Source organism: Calidris pugnax, unplaced genomic scaffold (assembly GCF_001431845.1).
Source record: "Calidris pugnax isolate Ruff unplaced genomic scaffold, ASM143184v1 scaffold24, whole genome shotgun sequence".
Taxonomy (NCBI): Eukaryota; Metazoa; Chordata; class Aves; order Charadriiformes; family Scolopacidae; genus Calidris; species Calidris pugnax.
Genome location: NW_015090922.1, coordinates 3,478,165 through 3,492,868, shown reverse-complemented (window position 1 = coordinate 3,492,868; position 14,704 = coordinate 3,478,165). Strand labels below are relative to the sequence as shown.

The following is a 14,704-nucleotide window of genomic DNA, read 5'->3' as shown; positions in this document are numbered from 1 at the left end:
CCCCCAGGAACCCCCCCCCCCCCGCCCTACCCTAGTTAGCGGTGATGATTTTAAAAGCATGCGATGATCTAAGCCCTAATACTAATATTATGCATCATTTGGACAGGATAACCATGCCACCTTGTCAAACGCTGCCTCTTTACACAACCCATTTGCTGCATCGCAGAGTCATAACGGCGGTGATGGATGGGCCGGGGACCCCCCCGGCGCGGGGAGGAATGCGGGCGGGCCGAGCCCCCCGCGCCCCCGCCCGGCCCGCACCCCGCCGGCGACAATTTATAGTCTGTATATATTTGCTGGCTCCAGATATCGGCAACGTAATGGATGGTTATATTTTATGAATCCGAGGCTCGGATCTAGGGACTTCGGAGTCCCTTCCTTGTATGGTGCACTCCTGTCTCGTCCTTAATCCGCCCGGCAGGCAATAAACTTCCCGGCTAAATGCGCCGGGAGATAACGGCCAACTTTTATTGATTACAAGAAAATGCTCCAAACTAAATAAAGGGCTTTTATGAGGATCCCTGCGAAGAGCCTTTTCTCCGCAACCATTAAGCTCAATATCGACGTTTTACTGTGTGTAAACTGTGAACTCCTGGAGCTATAAACGCAGGAGCGGGTGCAAGGCAGACGAGAAGCGAAAGGCACCGGGGATGTTTGCCGGGGGGAGCCGGGCTCGGAGGTGTCGCCGGGCTGCAAACCTGCAGGGTGCCCGGCCACCCTCCGGGCTTCCTCTGGGTCCCTCTCTCCCCTCCCTTGATGCGGGCATCGGGCCGGGAATCGCTCCCAAACCTAAAAGCAGGGAGCGCTGGGGAGCAGAGAGAGAGAGATGCTGAGCAGGGGAAGGGCGGAAAATCATCTGAAGGGTTTGGAGGAGGACCTCGGAGAAGTTATTGCCCAGGAGTACCTGTGTGTGTGTGGGGGGAGGAGATGCGTTTTTAAATAGATGATCGTGGGATGTTGCTCCCTGTTTCCACGGACCTGGGTGGCGAAGGTGTGAGGAGAGAGGGGAATTTATTTGGGGTATTTCTGTCCCCCCCCCCGACTTCTTTATAGTCTCGGAGGTGTAAGGGACGTTACGGTTTCCGCCTGGAAAAGGGATGATATTGGGAGGGAGGGGGGTCCGGCACTAAGCAGCCGGGCTCTGCCCCAGGGCAAGGCAGGGACTCTCCTGGGGGCGCTTCTGTCCCGTCCCCCCCCCGGGGGCTGCATCCCCTCCCCGCCACAGCCGAGGGCATGGAGCCCTTCGGGGGAAAACGGTTTATTATTATTACACGGGAGGGGGAGGTTGCCAAAGGTATCACGCAAAAAAAACCCTGCCCGTGGCAGGATCGAGCCCTCACTTCGAAACAGCAGCGATGGCATTTTTTTTTTCTTTATTTTTTTTTTTTTCGTGGCGGCGCCTAATATTTTGAGCACAATCCTCTCGTAAATTGCTCAAGATGTTCCGTACCTTCATTACTGTTGTTATTTCTGTCCGTAGGCAGCCGGCTCGGAAGTCACAAACACATTTTTTTTCTCCTGCAACTTCATTGCCAGCCTTCGAGAGCCAGACGCAAACATTATTTAGGGTTTTTTTTCTCTCTCTCTTTTTTTTTTTTTTTTCTTCTTTTCCCTCTTGTTGTTCTATTTGCCACACTTTGGAAAGGTAACTGTAAAATCACTCAGTGTCCACGAGTTGTATCGCATTATACCGGAGAGCTATAAAGCTGTCTTATTCCCTGACGTTTCTTGATTAACTTATGAGCGTAAGGGAAATGCTTGAATAGTGTTCCCTCTGCGGTTTTCTTTCGGCAAGGGGAAGCCAAGGGAAGATGCTAATATTGTCATCTTATTTTACAATTTATACGGGCTGCCCAAACAATGTGTGTATAACAAACGAAGGCGCAGCGGGGTTCAGTTTCTTAAATGCAGCCTATATATTTCAGAGACCACTCTCGCCTTGATAACCGGGCTGGCCAACTATTTAGCCTTTTATTGCTGTTCAAACGCTGGCTTCCATTTAAACAAACAAAGCGACCCAGAGCTATTTGTCAATTCCTGTTAACAGGATGTCCCGGCAGCGACGGTGTGTGCTTGTGTCGTGTGTGTCCCCCCCCCAGCAGCCCCTCTGCCCTGTCTCTGCTCCCACCCTACAGAATCCCGCACCCCCCCCGCTAATAACCTGCACATGGGCCCTTGGCTTCCCCACGCAAACGCCCTCTCCTCTAGCCCGCCATGTGCTTACACTTAACTTTATCTCTAATACATGTGGATCTCTAGGCGTACGCACATAATACTATGCTGGAAACACACGGCTGGCTTTTTTTTTGTGTGTGTGTATTAAATTAAGTATTTTATTTATTTATCTTTTGAAGCTGCAGCTTCGTGAGGAATATTTAAGTCCATTAGCTGAATCAGCTGGCGAGAATCAAACCCAAACAGAAAGAACGCCCTCATTGATACTTGCAGAACTGGAAAACATTTGGAGGGGTTTTATATACACTTCGGGTCGTAAATTAATAGTTGATTTATTCTTCAATCAGGAAAAAGCCATTAAGGTTTGCTCAGCTCTGGTCTGTGGGAAAATAATTTCTTTGATTGAGGTCCCCCTAAAGACCCCCAGAAGTTTTCTCTCCTCTGTCATGAACAGTCTGCTCTTTCCTGTCTTCCGGACGGAGGGAAGAGTAGGACCTCCGGAGAAAAGCAGCTTTCCAGCATCTTGAATTTCACTTTGCATCTTTCTTCCTACCTGCTGATTTAATTTCTCTTTGCATTCGGGACCTTTCTAAATCCATCAAGAGAAAACTATGGAATAATGAGGGCGGTGTATCATCTTTTATCAGCTTTTTCTTCCTTGCTGGTGGCCAATATTGCAGCTCTGAAGGAAACAGACATTTGGGGAGGGGGGGTGCTGAGTGGTGGGAAAGCATGGCATGGAAAGAAATTCAATCTGAGGAATGAGAGGAATGGATAAAAAAAAAGGCAGGGCTGATGGCTTTTTCATTGCATAGATTTCCTACAGGAGCAGTGGTTACCGATCCCTGGTCCGCTTGTTTATTTAGTGTGTTTCTGAAATGCATGAGCTCCTAAGCTGGCCCGTACCACTGGAGCGCTCTGTGCCTCCATGGAGGAGCCCCAGACCTGGCCCACAGCCTCACTCTTACTAGAAGCTATCCAGCTCGCTGGAGGCTTCTCCACAACCCCACATCTCCCACCCACTGGCAATGATGCTAGGTACGTACCATTTAGCGACTTGCTCCCCACCCCCTCTGGTGACACATTGAACCCCAGAGACCACCAGGCTGCTGCTGCGAGGTTGGGAATTTGATATTAAAGGACCATTTGCCTTGAAGGTAATGAGAATCTCCTTCCCTTTCCCCATTCAGATTTGCAGGGCACTATTTTAGGGTTTCCCTGGCTGATGTTGATCCAGACCTCTAACCTCTGAGGCACAGGAGCTGGCAGTGCCTGGATGGGAACTCAGCATGGTGGCCATCTGTCCCCAGGAGTGATGGGGTAAGTGTGAGCTGCGTGGTCCCCGTGCCAGGAGCACACATGCTGCTGAAGCCCTGAGTCCTGTCCGGCTCTCCTTCAGTAACTGCCCTATGGACTGCTCTAAACTCGTACCTCACTGTCCCTCCTGCCCCAAATTTCAGTAGGGCCCCAAATGCTAGTTTGTCATTTTAGTCTAGGACGGGCGATGGGTCACAACAGGACGTGGTTGAACGGGAATTAGCCTGGGCACCAGTGCAACCTCACAAAGTTCCCGTTGTTAAAACTCGGGACATTAGGAGTCATCCTGAGAAATGCAGAGCACTCTTTCCTTCCATCCTCCACTTTTTGTAAAGGTTGAGGCAGACCCACCATGTAGATCCATGCTTTTGTGAGGACTTCTGCCCATGCGATGAGACTCACTGAGGTCAACAACCCAGGAACCTGCAGCGATGAAAACCCTCGTCAAGATCCATCCTGTTAAAGGTGGTAACTGAAGTCAGGGGTTTTCTGCTGGGGAAGTTTCAATGCTGGGCCCAGGTTTTACGGGGATAATGCATCATGAATCTGGCTTATTTAGGCCCAGCTTCATCCCAAGTCATTTGCCAGTTCTACTCTCTGCATAACCATGAATGAGGCAGAAGAAGAAACAGGGCAAAAAGGAAAAGCGATAGCACTGAGCTTGCTGGGGAAGAACAGATTGTGTTTTTTTAATCAATTTTTGACCTTTTTTTTTTTTTTTTTTTGGCAAGATCAAGTATTTTAAAGGCAATTTACACAAAGCACAGCAGGTAAGATTCCTTGAATGACGTTGTTTGAAAAGGCTGGTGTGGAATAGTAATCAGAAAAATGAGTCAAATGAAAGCCTAGGCTCCTCCCTGTAGGAAAGAAATGCTAAGTGAGTATTTTTCATCCATAGTTGTCTTTTTTTTAAAGCAGTTTCCTAAAATGTTCCTTATGTTACCAATAGTGGGCCTTGCATGCATTTTCTTGAGTAATTATTTGATCTGCTGTTGCACTGGAATGTTGGGTTATTTTCAGGTTTGGTTTTCCTACGACTGTCTCTAGAGCAGTGAGAGCTTTGGCCTCGGGACTAACCAGCTGTGTGCAAGAGCTGGTTCCTTGGGGTTTGGTGCCCAAAGCTGCCAAGTGTGAGTTGGAGACCGCTTCTGACAGAGGGCTGACCTGTTTCCCTCCGAAACAGTCTTGCTAAAAGTCAGGAGGCAACTCCTGTAAATAAGTAATTCTGGGAATATTTTTTTTTCTTTCAGATTTATTTTGTCCCTTGAAATGTGAGATCAATCCAAGGTGCCCGAGAGGATACTGGAGAAGGTTCATCTGAGGTAATGACCTCATCCTTTTGATGCTCGATAAGACAATGTTAGCTGAGAGAGGTAGTGATGATGAAGTGATACATACTCACTTTTTATTATGAATCTTACGATTGATTTAATTGTCTCTTACTACATGGGAACATGACATGAAAATGCAGAGGTATACCATGCCTGAGATAATACATTCCCATCCATGGGGGAGTCCTGAGAGACAATTCCTTGTAGCTCCCCTTTGCTGACTGACAGATTCAGTTTGTTCCCACACAGGCACGTGAAAGGAATCCAGCTTTCAGCTGCTACGTTTATTTTTTGTTTCCAGTGTGGATCCATTTGCTTGGTATCACTTTTTCAAAACTTAGACTTTTGGATTGCACTGTTGACATTAATGTAGGAGAGCTGAGCTTGCTCTGCTGGTGTAGATGCCCCACTGTAAGACCACAACAAAGGCTTGGGCAGCACACAGAGCACATTACAGTGAAAAGCCACCTGTTGAAATAGTAGAGGTCATGCCATTCTTCACATGTGCACAGTAAAAAAATGGAAAGATGGGTTGTCTAAGATATTTCCAAAGCCAATGGTTGTTGATATCTTGATGGAGGAACACACTCCTTCACTTCTATGCCATTGAAATACAAAATATCCATTAAAAGTGACAGACTTGAAGCCAAGGCAAACAATTTCATAAGCTAAACTCGAACACTTCTACTTGCAAATGCTGATCTTGCGATGACAGATTCATTTTTCCAGCTCCGGCAAGTTTGTTTCTACTGTAGCTGTGCTGGAAATTACCCTGCAAGTGTTTATAATCCTGTCCTACTGTGAAGGACTCCATGTAGGATGCGTTACTCAGATGAAGGAAGGACCCCATGGCTATCAACAAAGTGGGTCTGCGTAAGTATCATAGAATGGTTAGAATTGGAAGGCACCTTAAAGATTGTTGAGTTCCAACCCCCTGCCCTGGGCAGGGACACCTCCCACTAGACCAGGTTGCTCAAAGTCCCGTCCAGCCTGGCTTTGAACAGTTCCTGGGAGGAGGCATCCATAGCTTCTCAAGAAGTAGTTTTTGGGGTTTGCCTTTTGGAATTGAAAGCCCTGGTAGTCTGGGTTTCCTTCAGATTCCCAGATGTACCCTTTTATCTTCTGCTTCCCACCTTGTCTGCTCAGTCCACACTGAGTTATTCCCCCCACTGCCCACTTTCTTCTCCTGACAGAGGCTGACCTGTTTAGCTGCTGGTCTCACTGACTGGGCCAAATATGGGGGTGGATTGACCAGCAAACATTTTGTGTCCCATGTTTGGAGGAAGGTCTTTAGCTATCTGCCCTGTTCTCCCAGGGCACAGACACACAGACTCAGACCCCCAAGAAGGATGCTGTGTGGAGGATAAGAGTGTGTCTTGCTGTGAAATGTTTCATCCAGGCACACCGTCAGAGGGGAGACTCGCTCTGTAAGAGCTCAGGGTGGCCTTGAAGCTCAAGTGCAGACCATCAGTGTGGCTCACCTCATGGCTGCCAGCAACAGGGATTTGCATTAGAAGTCCCCAGCCTTTGCTGACTGTGTTTCAGAACAATTTCGATCTGTTTGGCGAAGAGCAGATGCTTATTTATTGGTGTATTCACCAACTGCTAGAGCCCTGAGATGTTCTCCTCTTCCCTGGAAACAGTGTCCCCACAGCTGGGTCTGACTGATGTTTGGTTGCTCACTGAAGCACGCAGTAACTCTCCTCCTCTCTCCCCACCAGCCACAAAACCCTGCTGCCTCTGATAATGTACTCTTTCTCTGAAAGTTTTCCAAGCCCTTGAGCAACATGGTGTAATAGATATTAGGAAACAATTTACTGCAGTGTTATCAGGTGGTAATTTCTACCCCCCCTGACCATATCCCTCACCCGGAGCTGTCTTACCGCTCCCGCTCTCTGATTATATGCGTCACACTGAGCTTTCTATTAAAAATTGACACTGAAAATAAACCAGTGGCTTTTTTACTTAGCCCCCCTGAGTCTAAAAAAGCCCAACAATCCAAATAACCAACCAAAATGCCAAACAAAAACAGATGTAGAAACCAAAAGAAAAAGGGGGAGTAGGAATACTCTTTCTATCCCTAAATAAAATACCATGGTTTTTTTATGTCTGCATATGTATGAGTGCTTGAGGAGGACAGAAAAGTCACTTTCATTAGATAGATAATGCCATTCTTAATTCCCTTGTGGGGAGCTGGAGAACCCCCTCAAAATTCTTGGGGCTGCCTTTAGCCATGGGGTGATGGGCTGATGTGCAGAGGCCGTGATGCTCAAGCATCCCACGCCTCTGTGCTTGGCCCTTTCCCCAGGGCCACTCATTCCCACCTCCAAAACATCTTATTTTTCCACTCAGGGCATTTCCCAGGCCTGTTTGCCACCGATTTGAATGCTACCCTGCCTAGAGCTGTGATGGCGAGGAGAGAGGCAATGCTCGACCACTGCTGGAGAAACAGCACCATGTGCATCATCCCCATCACCAGCTGCTCCATCACTGCTCCTGCCTCTGCTGCCGTCCCCACCGCCCCACGGTCGGGGCTGCTGGAAGGGCTGAATTCTCACAGTGGCTTTGAGAGAGACCTGAAAGGTATTCATGCCTTCTTCCACCACAGGCACCTCGTCCTGTAACTCTGAACCTCCGTTTCCTATCATTAGGTGTGGTGGGAAAAAGGGCTATTTAAATACCGGTGAAGACTGGATTCAGGATGAGGGTATGTTTTAAATTAAGGTGTGATTTTAAACTAATAAAACTAAACCTTACCAAAAGGCTTGGACACGTACTTACCTCAGTTTAAATTTGGGCCATTTAGGTTGCTCTTAAATCATACTATACATATAACTGTATTTTGACTCACTTTTAAACTAAAATAAAAATATCCAGACAGTCCTTTGCACAGCTGTTTAACAACTGTTAAATACATAAATAGACATCACGTACTAAAATACTGTGTTGATACGAGCCATATAAACAGAAGAGAGCCGAAACACAGTAGTCCTTTTACCCTGATCTAATTTTGTGTCTAGACAAGCTTTACTCAGCATCGGAGTCTGCCTCAGTGCCGCTTTCTGGTACCTGGCGAGGATACACTTCTGGTAGGTACAGCAGCATCTTGCTTCCCAATGTTAATAATTTTTTTTTTTTTAGTGGGCTGGTGTCTCTGAGAAAAAATGGCAAAAACGTTTCCAGGACTGCTGCTGGAGTCACAGGGTGTTTTTCCTGTGGGTCCGTGGGGCCCCGGCAACAGCAAGAGCCGCTGGACGGAGCGAGAAGTTTGCAGCCCTTCCAGCACTGTCAGTACCATGGTTCTGCTCGTGGCTGGTGGGATACTTTGAAGGCAAAGGGAAAGAGAAAAAGATGAGAAAGAGACGGAGGAAGGGTATAACGCTTTCCCTTTTATCTGCATTTTTCTGTGCAAAAGAATAGGACTTCTGCCAAGGCCTTTATTTATCCGTTGCTATGAAAATCACTTTGTGTCCTAGTTTCAGCAGCGTTAATATATTTTTTTTTCAGTAAGTGATTATGTTTTATGACCAGTTTAGACTTATATGGAGGTGCGGTAATATGCTATAAAACTCTACACCATAAGCTGTATACAGGACATATCAACTAGTCTAAAGTGATTACATTAATAAGAAAAGAGCCAATCCTTCTTACGGTTCCATGTTGCAGCAGATGAGCTCACTGCTCCTGAGGAAGACATTAAATCATGTTTGTGTAGAAGGTAGAGGGACTCGTTACGCGACTACTGTTTCCAGAAAATATGATGCAGATACAGAGCTAGATCCAAGTATGGAAATTGGCTGCTGGGCCCCTCAGGCTCTCTGGCAACCCTGTGCTATGGAGGAAGAAGACACAGCTGCTCCAGCTATCGCTGGAAAAGATGACAGTGAAGGGAATTGAGCTTTGCAAAGGGGTCCAGGTCCCCGTGAAGGAGCTGTGGAGCCTGGGGTCGGTGTCGTCAGGGAAAGCTGCGGTGTCACCAGATGTGGCAGTGAGCCGAGTCCCTCATCTGGCCGGCGCTGAGGCAGAGGAGACCTTTGCTGGGGGCTTTGAGAGGGGACCCACTCACCCCATCCACAAACATCTACCTGTGCTCTCCCCGTGCCTGGCATTCCTTGACCAGGGCAGGAGATACCAGCCTTCATGGTCAGGCTGGTCGTGACAAATCTGTACAGATACAATAAATAAATGTGACTGAGTTTTGCAGTTCAAACAAGCTACGAGGAGCCACCACAAATCAGCTTGTCATGTCGCCACCAGCTTTACAATCAATCTCCCACAAAGGGCTTAGGCTCTGACTCCTTTCTTCAGTTTGCTTATTTTTGTGGGCTAGCTGGCTGCAAGGGAGGCACTAAAAGATGACTGGACTCAGACCTCTCTGTTTTAAAAGGAGCAAAACACTCTTACTCTTCAGCAGTAGAGCCCACTTGGAAAAAAAAAAAAAGGGATGAGAAGAAAAGCAAACAAAAGCCATCCACCTCTGCGCTAATGATTTGGGTCTGGGCCCAACAGTCAGAAAAGCAGGTTAGAAAATGCTGCTGGAGCAGTTGTGTACTACTATAATAAATGAAGCCCATTCAAAAGGTTTGTACTCTCTGAATGCCGTGCAGTTAATCCCCATCCCATGGTTAAAATCAGCTTTTGGACTCCCTTACTGCAACCTCTTTTCCTTCCTGCTCCAGCCCAATGGCCTGCTTTCCCCTGAGGATGCTCTCATGAAGGAGATTCACCGACCCCTTGTGACAGGCTTGGCTCAGAAATTAAGGATTTTCCCCCAGAAAAAGGGCTCCATGTGGCTTCTGGTGGGCTTGAGCTCAGTTCCTGGTGGTGTCAACCTCAGCTTTTGGGCTGGGGTGGTGTGAGGCTGAAGGACGTTCTCACAGCACAGGGAGAGGGACTCTGGAAGTGCTGGGCTGAGATCTCCTCTTGGTCCTGCTGGCAGCTTTGGCTGGTTTACCCTTCCCATATTGATGGGGTCAGAGGGGCTCACCTCCTCTAGCTTTGACTGGCCAAGAGGGCCCTCTGCACTCAGTGGGGACAATGGGGTACCCCATCCCACCCCCATGAGTGCCTGCTCAGGCATTTTTTGAGATTTCTACCCTAAATGCTTTGGAGAAGGGACTCCTCTTTTGGGTGCAGGGACACCTTGTTGAGCTGAACAGGACCTTTGGTTTCGATGGCTAACGTGAGCGTAGCCACAACAACGAAAACGAGAAGAACTTAGAAATAAGGCATCCAACTAGAGCATTGTGCAGGAACAGCACAACCTCTTTTGCTTTTACCTTTCCTGCTGTTCTGAACTGGGCTAATGGTTTCCATGTTTTTTCCACAATGACTCCCAAATGTTTTTTCCTGATCAGCACGCTGAATGGCTGTTTCATTTAGCACATAATCATTAGCTTCACTCCTTGCTACCAGACACGTTATTTTGCTTGTGCCTTCACTGAAAGGCATTTGCCATCTGCTGATTCACTTATAACAATATTGGTGTTGCAATATTGCTAATAATAATAATAATAACAATAATAGTAATGATACTAGGAGCTGGGACTGTTTAGTTTGAGGAAGAGGAGGCTGAGGGGAGACCTCATCACTCTCTACAACTACTTGACATTGTAGAGAGGTTGGTGCTGGTCTCTTCTCACAGGTAATTAGTGATGGAACAAGAGGGAATGGCTTCAAGCTGCAACAGGGTAGGTTTAGACTGGACATTAGGAAAAAATTCTTCACAGAAAGAGTGGTCAGACAATGGAATAGGCTGCCCAGGGAGGTGGTTGAGTCACCATCCCTGAATGTGTTTAAGAGTCGTTTAGATGTGGTGTTGGGGGATATGGTGTAGGGGAGAACTCTGTAGAGTAGGGTAGATTGTTGGACTCGATGATCCCAAGGGTCTTTTCCAACCTGAATGATTCTATGATTCTATGATTCTACCACTACTACTACTGAGACACTTGGCTGCCTTCTCTTGCTTTTCATCAGAGCTCAAAGTGCTCAGAAATCCAAATTGCTCTGAATCATGTTAGGAAACTCATTGTTGCCAGCTTTTCCCACAAATGCTGCAGCCTGAGCTCAACTGTCCAGTCCCAGACTGTTTACCAGACGCCCCCAGCATTTTTTCTGTGAAATGCTCCTATCCCAAATCAATCTCTTTGATTTTGTAAAGCAGTTTTTCTACCTATCTAGTTCCAGTCTCCTCCAATACTGTGAGGCCTCAGTAATGCTCCACCTGAGTTATAATTCTCCTGTGTTGCATTTTGTCAGCTTTTCCGTATTGCCAAAAAGCCCTGCTGCAGTGCACGCTCACAGGTATATGCCAGGGCACCCAGTTACAGAGTATCCCAATCACTTATATGTGTTTAGACTCATATTTACTACAAATGACTCTAAGGGAATATAACCACATCTTAGTAGATAGGTTTCATACTGACGAAGTCAGAAAAGGGTGTAAACAATTTTGTCTTTTAGAGTCTTCCGTTCAAATTTGGCTAATCCAAATTCCCACTCTTTTTTTCCTGCACAATAATGTCTTTTAAGATCTCAGCAAGTGTCAGGCTTCACTGAGATAAGCTCTTGATCTCTCACAACTGAAACCTTCCAGTCATCTATTAAATACTCTTCACACTTTTCCTTCTCAGAATGCTTGTCTTTTTTATTTATTTATTTTTTTTAAGTAAATATGTTAAAGCAGCTGCTCTGGAGCCTGTTGATTGCCAGCTCTTCTACCGCATTTTAGGATTGTCACTGAAGTTTTTATGTAGCTTGCCTCAGCCTGGAGAGCCCAAATTAGCAGAGGTAATACCGTGTGTATGCAGAAGAAAACAAAAAGTGAAGAGAATGAGAGAAGTGATACAAAGGGATTTTCCAGCTCTGTCAATAAATTTACCACAATAATTACTTCCTTCAACATGTTTGTCGCTAATGGACCTGCACACAGAACTACTTACAGCGCAATACCGTCAGAGATTAGAGTTCCCGTTTTCTGTGCACTGGCTGAACATCTGCAATTTTCTTATTTTAAAGTGATTCTTCAGCTGTCTGCGGGGCTCAGGGCTGGTGAGGGATACACCCAGCGTGTGACGTGCGCGCGGGGGCTCGCCGCTCTCCTCTGGAGTGGCTGCCATTCCCTTTGCCATTAATACCTCTTGGAAGGTATTGATGCTTGTTAGTGCTCCCACCTCACTACAGAAACGGGAAAAGGCTCACAGAGACACACATTCCTGTGCACTGCTCAGGGCCCACAAAACGAAACAAACGGGAGTCACCATCGAGGCAGAGGAAAGGGGAAGAGGAGCTGGACGATCCTTTCCAAGGGTGTGCTGGATGATAACAAAACTCAAGGGGGGACAATTAATTCATGTCAGAAATCCACCCAGGGTCACCAAGCACTTCAATGCATCAGGCGTGGGAATTGTGAGGAAAGGGTGGAGGCAAGAGAGCAGGAGGGAGGGAGCGTTAAATACACCCACACTGATTTTATGCTCACCCTCTCCCTGGCAGCCTCCACCATTCCTGAGACATGACTCCCAGCCAGGGCTTTGGTCCTCTTAAGAGAGCTCTGAGAAAATCCTTGAGTGTGAGTGTTATAGGGTGAATTTTACTTCAGGTGCCCATTTACTGGTATTCTAATGAAAATGAAAATTGCCCCTTCCACTCATGTTATTGTCAGCGAAGTGGTTCCTCCACTGAGAGTGGTGAAAAAGTGAAGGGAGAAGAAGCCGTAGAAAGCAAATGTCATGGAACACACCTCACTGGGGCAAATGTCTGCAGGTCACTTTCCTAAGTGTTTACCCCATGCTCACAGTTTAATTTCGCTATTGCAGAAATAAAGAGAACAGATACTTCCCACAGGAACAGGAAAAGCCTCTGTTACTTGCCACGTTGCAAGGTCATTAAAACAGAGGACACTTGAAACCCTTTTGTCCTTCCCATTAGAAAAAAGAAAGTGCAGGCCATGCAACAACTTACTGTGATTGTCAAGGACAATCAAACAGGACCAAGGGATTGCCCCAGGCTGGAGACAAGCTCATCCCGTCCATCTTTTTCTTCTTTCTTTTTTTTTCACTGGAGGATACTCCGGGGGAGGCATCGCAGCCGTTGATCAGGGATCTGCTGCTTGTTACTGCAGATGGTATTGAGGTGAAGATGAATGCCAGACACATTAAGCTTAACAGGATGGGTTTTAGCAACTTGAACATGTTGATGAAAACAGGAAAGCTAATAAATCAGGCACCAAGGACCAGACTGGGAAAACCAGAGCCAGTCTTTGGGCTTTTTAATTTCTTTTTTTTTTTTTTTTAATGTGGGAAGCTTCTGGGGCACAAACAAATATTGCAGACACATATTTGTTGTTTAAACCCAGTCATATTTGCAATCTGTTTGGACACTAGACTGACTTTAAACACTTCTCGGTATGAAACCAGGCTGAGCATCAAAGCCAACAGGACGGGTTAACCCTGAGAAGTTGTGCATGAAAAGGACACCTCTCTGGTCACCTTTTCTTAGAGCCTGAAGGTACGGCAAGCTATTAAACAGTGCCACTACTGTTCTCCCGCCATGGGATATGTCATTATATTATGTGGTATATTGTGAAATAGCCTGGGCTGCAGCGTTCAGTAGGTCTCAGTGAGGACCGATAAACTCTAGGAAACAGATCTGAGCGTAAGGACCCCTTCTCAGCCCCCATAAGAACAAATTAACCTGGCCACCAGCATTAATATAGTTCTCTATGTGTTTTAAGATATATGTATGTACCTTTGCCAAACAGACTTTTTCCTAGGGCTGGTTTTTTTTTTTTAATATAGAAGGAAGAAAGGAGAGGAGAGCTTGAACAAGTCCGGTTTGAAACTATGCGAACCTGGCTGGAACTGTGTGAGTTACTTATGTAAAGATAGTTTTGCTTCCTAAGAAAATATGAGGGGGAACTTGAACCATGTCTTCCCGTCTTTGCTGCTCCTGCTTCCAAGTTGCTTCTTGCTCCATTACAGTGGTTCTCCATTAAGGTGAATGATGTTTTCCTGAACTGTGATTTAAGGAGGTATTTTGGGGGAACGCAATAGCTATTTTAATTTCTGGAGCTATATTTAATAGTGGTTTAATTTACTAAAACATGCCTTTGCAGAAAGCTGACTCAGAAATATTTATATACCAGATAAAAAAAAGTAGGATAACCAGAAGAGGGAAAGGAGATGTGAAAAATCAAGTTTTTTCATTCTATTATTTGGAAAGCTCTCTCACTGCCCCTGCCCTTGACATTTTGCATGTCTGCCCTGCTCAATTCCATGCAAATATCCAGTTTTCCAGTAGTTTCAGATGTTTTTGAAAGGATTTGTATACCTGATCAGTCCTATGAAACTATTGGAACTAATAATGCCAGTAGCAACAGTGAGTAAAAAATAAGCAGGCACTTCCAAGATTAAGTCAAATAAGCTCTTTTGTGTGGCTGAGGAAGATCCTGCAGGACATGAACATGCAAACCTTGCTTCCTGCCCTAATCTCATCTAAGAGTGAGGTCTTCTTCTGAACCCAGAGGTCATCTTCTTTCCCCACAGAGAGAGGAGGCTTGACACGACCCGTACACGTGTGAAACTCCTGGTGTGATTGCACACCGTGACAATACTCCACACGGGCACACAACAGCCAGGGCTGTCTTTGTAAGCAGTGTTCACCTAACGCAGGTTGCTACCTGTGCTTTTGCTCCCCAGGGAACCCTGCTTCCCTACCCTTGGTGTATCATCCATTTACGGATCCAAGTCTTCTGGCTTTAACAGTACACTTCACTGAATTGATCATTTCACTTGAAATGATCTGTTTAAAGTACCTGCAGGCTGGTAGTACCACTGTGTACTCCAAATGAGATTCCATGTCACAGATAAATGGATTTGGGG

The 14,704-nt window shown here is 46.3% G+C and overlaps 1 long non-coding RNA gene across 1 annotated transcript; it reads left to right on the top strand.

Annotated features, from left to right (window-relative positions):
• The first annotated feature begins 3,359 nt into the window (after window positions 1-3,359).
• Window positions 3,360-5,665, top strand: LOC106893032. Its single transcript, XR_001412977.1, has 3 exons — window positions 3,360-3,495; window positions 4,743-4,814; window positions 5,539-5,665. It is a non-coding gene; the product is annotated as an uncharacterized LOC106893032 (long non-coding RNA).
• The last annotated feature ends 9,039 nt before the right edge of the window (window positions 5,666-14,704 follow it).